At 37.2% G+C, this 7705-nt stretch overlaps 1 non-coding gene across 1 annotated transcript; it reads right to left on the bottom strand.

Annotated features, from left to right (window-relative positions):
- Window positions 1–7087: 7087 nt before the first annotated feature.
- LOC138835980 (U6 spliceosomal RNA) lies at window positions 7088–7191 on the bottom strand. The gene has a single exon (XR_011374838.1). It is a non-coding gene; the product is annotated as a U6 spliceosomal RNA (small nuclear RNA).
- Window positions 7192–7705: the final 514 nt, after the last annotated feature.

Below are 7705 nucleotides of genomic sequence, written 5' to 3'. Positions count from 1 at the left end.
ACTTTACATATTAGTACAGTGAACAATCAAAGAGGTGGATATTACTACCATCAACTTACATTAGTGCACCCAGATATGTTAAGCAAATACTCTCAAACTTACAGAATAAAATAGATCCCAATACGATAATACTAGTACACATTAACACCCCACTTTCTCCAAAGGACAGGTCTGCCAACCAGAGGATTGGCAAAGAAGCTACTGAATTAAATGAGGCCATACTTCAAGTCCAACTAACTGATATCTACTGAGTATTTCAACCTAAAAAACACAGTACACATTTTTCTCAGCAGCTCAAAGAACTTTCTCCAAAATAGACCATATCATAGTTCATGCAAGGAATTTAAGCAAATACAAGGGGATTGACACAATCCCCTGTATCCTATCTAACCACAGTGGAATGAAGCTAGTTCTCAATAACAAAGTATATTGCAGAAATTACTCAAAAACATGGAAATTGAACAATACACTTCTAAACAATGCCTGGGTAATTGAAGAGATTAAAGAAGAAATTAAAAAATTCCTACAACTCAATGAAAATGAAAACACCTCTAAAAGAAACTTTTGGGACACAGCAAAAGCAATCCTGAGGGGCAAATTTATTGCCCTCAGTGCCCACATCAAGAAAATAGAGACAGACCAAGTAAATAATCTCATGTTGCAATTAAAACAGCTAGAAAACATGAAAAAATAAAACCTAAAGTTAGTACATGGAGCCAGATAACCAAACTAAGAGCAGAGATTAATGAATTAGAGAATCAGAGACTAATAGCCAAAATTAACCAAATAAGCTGGTTCTTTGAAAAAAATAAATAAAATTGATGGACCATTGGCAAGTTTAATTAAAAAAAGAAGACAAGAAACCCATATTAACAGAATTAAGGATGCCATGGGAAAAATCACAACACGTACCCAACACATCAACAGAGCCAAGGTCAACAATCACATGATTATCTCCACAGATTCAGAAAAGGCCTTTTGATAAAATTCAACATTCATTCATGCTAAAAGTTCCAGAGAAAATAGGAATAGAAGGAACATTTCTTTAAATAATAAAATCCATTTATGACAGACCAATAGCCAATATTATATTTAATGGGGAAAAGCTACAACCAATTCTCTTAAAATCCAGAAAAAGTCAAGGATTCCCACTGTCTCCACTCCTCTTCAACATAGTTCTGGAATCTTTAGCCAGGGCAACAAGGCAAGAAAAAGACATTAACGGGATCCGCATAGGGAAAGAAGAAGTTAAACTATCCCTTTTTGCAGATGACATGATACTATACCTTCAATATCCCAAAACTCCATCCCCAAACTCTTAGAAATCATATATCACTTCGGCAAAGAAGCAGGATACAAAATCAACCCACAAAATCAGTTGCCTTCCTGTCCACTTACAATGTACAAGCAGAAAAGGAAATAAAGGAAGCAACCCCATTCACAATAACCTCCCGAAAAATTAAATATTTAGGAATTAACCTAACCAAAGATGTAAAAGAACTATTTAATGAAAAGTATGAAAAGTTATAGAAAAAATTACAGAAGACACTAGGAAATGGAAAAACTTCCTATGCTCTTGGATAGACAGACTTAATATAGTGAAAATGGCAATACTGCAAAAATTTATATACAAATTCAATGCAATTCCTATTAAAATACCAAAGATGTACATCTGTGAAATACAGAAAACAGTCCCAAATTTCATATGGAATAACAAAAGAACTAGAATAGCCAAAACAGTTCTAGGAAATAAAGACAACATGGGAGAGATATGCATGCCGAACTTCAAACATAACTATAGAATTATAATAACAAAGACTGCATGTTACTGGCACAAAAACCTGAAGACAAGTAGAATAGAATAGAATATCCAGAAATAAATACACATGCCTACAGTCAGCTGATATTTGACAAAGGAACAAAAGACATACAATGGAAGAAACACAGCCTCTTCAACCACTTGTGCTGGGAAAAATGGGCGGCCACATGCAGAAGACTAAAAGTGGGCCCCAGCCTATCACCATGCACCAACATCAACTCAAAATGTATTAAAGACCTTAACATCAAACCTGAATCTGTGAAACTACTGCAGGACAGAGTAAAAGGGACACTTGAACTTATAGGCACAGGAAGGAACTTCCTGCACAGAGTCCCAGGGTCACAACAAATTGGAGAGAGACTCTTCAAATGGGACTACCTTAAAATAAAAAGCTTCTGAACAGCTAAAGCTATCACAACCGTGCTAGAAAGACAACCAACTAATTGAGATAAAATATTTACCAGCAATATAACAGACAATGGGTTAATATCCAGTATATACAGGGAATTCAAGAAACTGATCTCTCCCAAGACTAACAAAAAAATTACTAAATGGGCAAGGGAACTAAAGAGACTTCTCAGATGAGGAGATAAAAATGACAAAGAAACACATGAGGAAATGTTCAGCATCCCTGGTTGTGAAGGAAATGCAAATAAAGACAACCCTGAGATACTACCTTACCCCAGGCAGAATGGCCCACAAGTCAGCCAACGACAAATGCTGGAGGAGATACAGAGAAAGAGGAACCCTATTACACTGCTGGTGGGAATGTACACTTATACAACCTCTTTGGAAAGCAGTCTGGAGTTCCTCAAAAAGCTAATTATTGACCTCCTATAGGACCCAGTCATACCACTTCTAGGCATCTATTCTGAACAACAGGAACCAGTATACAAGGACACATGCACCTCCATGTTTATTGCAGCATTGTTCACAATAGCCAGGATATGGAAAAAACCCAGATGTCCCATCATAGATGAATGGATCCAAAAATTGTGGTATCTATACACAATGGAATATTATGCAGACATTAGAAAGGACAAAATAATAATGGCATTTGCATGGAAATGGATGGAGTTAGAAGAAATCATGTTGAGCGAAGTAAGCCAAGATCAAAGAGACAAATGGTACATGGTCTCCCTGATAAGTGGATGTTAAATCCAAAATGTTAAGTGATATGACAAAATTAACAGGACTTAAGAAACAGAGAGCTTCCACTCATCTGGTTGAATCACAAGTAAATAACTCCATGCTGCTGATCACATGTATGGTATATATATGTACACTGAAGGGGATCCAGGAAGACAACACAGAACTAGAGTGAATCAGGGAAAAACATACAACAACGGGACCAATTAGCTGCACAGGACATTGACCAAAATGAACTAAGCAACTTAATGGCAGCAATGGGAGGGAGGGAACAAATGAGAAAGAGGGAACAGCTGATGCTATGCAAAACAAAAGAAATGTACATACCACCCAATGTGGAAGAAATAACTGTATTGCAAAGCTCATAGAACTCATAAATGTTATAGACCATGATAGACAATTTGCTCCAGGAAAGATAGAATGTGTTTGTGAGTTTAACTGAGCATCACGATCCCACAATAGTTTGAAATTTGGGAAATTATGTAATCACTTAATCACAATAAAAAAACAAAAACAAAGGCTGAGCATCAGTTGTTCATGCCTATAATCTTAGCTACTCAGAAGCCTGAGATCTGAGGCTCATAGTTTGAAGCCAGCTGGGGCAGGAAAGTTCAGGAAACTTATTTCTGGTTAACCACCAGAAAGCATAAGTGGAGGTGTAACTCCAGTGTTAGAATTATAGTCTTGAGTGAAGAAGCAAAGGGAGAATGCCCTGGTCCTTGGTTCAAGTCCTATTTTAAAAAGTAAGAAAATAAAAGCATGCTATACTTCTCAGGCATTTGGAAATATCATTCATTCTCTAATGATGAGGTGGGGGCTGGATGACTTATGTCGAACTTGCCTAGGCCAAGGACAAAAATAGACTTGGTAATTATAAAAGGCTATTCATAACCTAGTTGTTAAGATTCTTAAAAAGAATTGAATCTGAAAACTCTTGTAACTAAATAAAAAAGAATATTTCTAGTTTAAAAAGCAGTGACATTAATCAAGATGTGTTGTATTCATAAACTGCTTTGAACAACTACTTAAAGATAATAATAATAATAATTAGTAGTAATAATAATAGTAAAAGGCCTAGGGGGAGACAGGCTTCCTGCAGCCTAAGAGGGTAAATTTTCTGGAACTACTGCCAGACACTTTTCCTTCTGTTTGTTCAAAATTGCAATGTGTGTTTTCTGAACATAATATACATATGATCATGAAGCCTGAAAAAAATTAACATGGCAAAAACTGCAATACTGAACCACAAAAATTGAAAATGCAATACTCATCAAAATCCCAACAATATTCTTCAATTCAGTAGAGAAAACAATTCAACTTTAGTATGGAACTACTAAATTACAGATGAAACAGAAGACTTAGAAATGAACTCATGGGCCTATATTCATCTTACACACACACACACACACACACACACACACACACACACACACACACACACACACACATAATGGAATTCTATTCACTCATCTGAAAAGATGACTTTTCACTAGTCTTAAGGAAAATGAAAGGTTGGGGAAAATGATACTAAGAGAAAAGAGAAAGGAATGCAGACTCCGAGCAATATAGGTTTCATGGATTCATTCATAGTAGCTAGAAGGTGCCCACAAATCTACAAGTAAACAAGACAGATTATTCCTCGTCCCAGATAGAATGACGTTTATCAAGAAACTAACAATAGTAAATGCTGGCATGGATGTAGCCAATTGGGAACTCTATTACACTGTTGGTGGGAAATTAAACTTGTTCAACCACTGTGGAATGCAGTACTGAGTTTCCTGAAAAGACTAAACAGAGATCTCTTTTAAGACTCAGTAATTCCCCTCATGGGCAGTAATCCAACAAGCTCACATGAAAGCTACCAGCATAACCATGTTCAGGGCCCAGGCCCAGAGTTTAAGGACTGGAAAAAATGTTACCATAGTTGTTTTTTTTTCCCCAAATATGAACCATTTGCCATAAGATACCAAAACATGCCGGGTGCTAGTGACTCAGGCCAGTAATCATAGCTACTCAGGGGACTAAGATCTGAGAATCACTGTTCAAAGCCAGCGTTGGCAGGAATGTCTGTGAGCCTTTCATCTCAAATAAACTGCTAGAAAACCGGACGTGGCACTGTGGCTCAAGCAGGAGAACACTCGCCTTGTCTTGTAGTTGACAACGACAGAGCCCAAGCCCAGAGTTCAAGTCGCATGATGGACAGAAAAAAAAAAAAAGATACCAAATCATTCTATTAGCAGTAGTTAGGTTAGGACTTAAATTTAGTGGGTGATAAAATGGCTTCTTTGTTGAATGATAGGAAAAGATGTAGGCAATCCAAGAAAAGGGAGATTTTTCGTTGTTGTTGGTCGAGGGGTTTGAAGTCTGGGCTTGGACACTGTCCCTGAGCTCTTCAACTCAAGGTGAGTGCTCTACTTCTTGAGCCACAATGCCACTTCTGGTTTTCTGGTGGTTAACTGGACATAAGAGTCTCACAGACTTTCCTGCCCAGGCTGGCTTTGAATAGCAGTCCTCAGATCTCAGCTTCCTGAGTAGCTAGGATTACAGATGTAAGCCACTGTCACCAGGCTAAAAATGGAGATTTTTTAGAAAAGAAAATCCACTTCTTCACCTGTGTCAAAACCTCAGATATCACTATTAGAACATTTCATCCTCAAGTCATTTTTTCAGATATCTGTTAATTTTCTCTTTTCCTTCATGTGGGAATACTGCGGTCAATATCATTTCAGCTGTGGTACTGGATCAATTGTATGGTAATTGCTAGCATCTAAATCAAGAACTGTTACAGGAAAAGAAATGAAACCCCCATTTGGAATAATTGTTTTCTCTTTTTATTACAAATCAGTGATTGATTACTTCCTAGTGTGATATTGGACGTCCAAACAGAGTGATGGCATTTTATTTCTCTTCAGCCTTCTCTCACATGTGGTCAAATATTTAAGAATACAAATATTTCCATTGATAATTCAATAGCTGACCTCTAAGAAAATGTGCATTTCTGGACTTTGCTCTCTTGTCCTTACATGTGCAGGGTTTCAATGATTTGTATGTTCTACAAGGAATTCTATTTTCCAATCTTTGTGTGACCAATTTTAGTCTCTCTGATCAGTCTTTCTGACTCTTTCTCTGGAGTCTCATTTCAGTCTGCCTCATAATATTAGTTATTAGCTAAATAATGTACAGAGGAGTCACATTTGCGTGAGCAAGGTAATGAGCAAGGTAAAAAAAAATGTTACCTCCTCCTTTATTTTTCCCCTACCATCCTTTCCCTCCCAGCTCCATAAGTACACAACCCTCCTCCCTTACCCCACCTAAATTGTAAAGTTCATTTTTCAACATAGTGTCTTGTGTATCTCATGGTTACAATGTGTCAGCCTGTACCCCTATTTAAGCATTTTGTTTTCTTTCTTTCCCCTCCACAAATTAGAGGAGCGTATATAGAAGATGTAGGCGCACCAACTTCAAATACAGTGAAAACAGGAGTTATAGCAGGAGACAGGAACATATAAAGAAACAAAAAAATCACATCGCACATTATACGTATGTTAGAAACAATAGCAAGAAAGAAAAAACCACTTGTGTCCCTATCTTGGGGTTCATGTCCCTTAACATCATCCTATCTCGTCATATGCAGATAGCTTTTGACCTTTTCTTCTTAACCCAGACAAATATTAGTTATTGAAAATTAGGGAAACCATGGGACCAATGTTAATTTGGACGTGGCTTACTTCACTTAATATAAGTTTTTCCAAGACTTTCCAGTTACTAACAAATGGGGCAACGTTATTCTTTCTGATGGAGGCATAGAATTCCATTGTGTATATATACCACATTTTCTTGATCCATTCATCTGCTAAGGTATTGGGGTTGGTTCCATATATTAGCTATCTTAAAGAATGCAGCAATAAACATAGTTGTGCTGGTAGCTTTAGTATGGTCTTGTTTGTGATCATTTGGGTAAATGTCCCAAAGTGGGATTGCTGGGTCATAGGGGAGCTCTATGTGGAGTTTTTTGAGGAACCTCCATACTACTTTCCAAAGTGGTTGAACAAGTTTTGTACTCCCACCAAGAATGCAGTATGGTTTCCTGGTGGCCACATCCCCTCCAGCATCTGTTGTAAAAGTATGGAATGCTTCAGAAATTTGTCTGTCATCCTTGTACATGAGCCACGCTAATCTTCTCTGAAATGTTCCAATGTTTCTGCTATGCATTTCATTTTGTACTCCTGAACTTGGCGAGTGATTTTAGGTGTGTCTACAACAGTAGAATCAGCATAAATCAAGCCAGCATTTCTTCATTGAAGATACAAGGAAAGGACACAGGTTGCCACATTGTAACAATGAAATATACAAGACACTCTATGGGAGGGGTGAAGCGACATGTTGGGGAGGTATGAAGGGGCGGAATGGTAGGGGAAAGACAAAGGAGGGGGTAACAATGCTCAATAAGAAATGGACTAATTACCTTACTTACGTAACTGTAACCCCTCTGCACAGGGACTTTACAATAAAAATATAAATTGAAAAGATACAAGGAAAACTTCTGTACTTATAGGAAGTTGTATTTGTCACACAATATCAGCAAGGTATTGGTTTTAGGACCACAAGCATATTAAAATTTTGGATGCTCTAATTCTCTACATAAACACAGTATATTATTTCCATTAGAATCTGCCCACAACCTAGTGCAGGGTAATTGCTAAGAAAATTTTTACTACATTCTATGTTTGTAATGAA

The sequence above is a fragment of the Dipodomys merriami genome, unplaced genomic scaffold, assembly GCF_024711535.1.
Source record: "Dipodomys merriami isolate MVZ:Mamm:240054 unplaced genomic scaffold, mDipMer1.0.p SCAF_2443, whole genome shotgun sequence".
In the NCBI taxonomy this organism is placed as follows: Eukaryota; Metazoa; Chordata; class Mammalia; order Rodentia; family Heteromyidae; genus Dipodomys; species Dipodomys merriami.
This window is presented reverse-complemented; position numbering and strand designations above follow the sequence as displayed.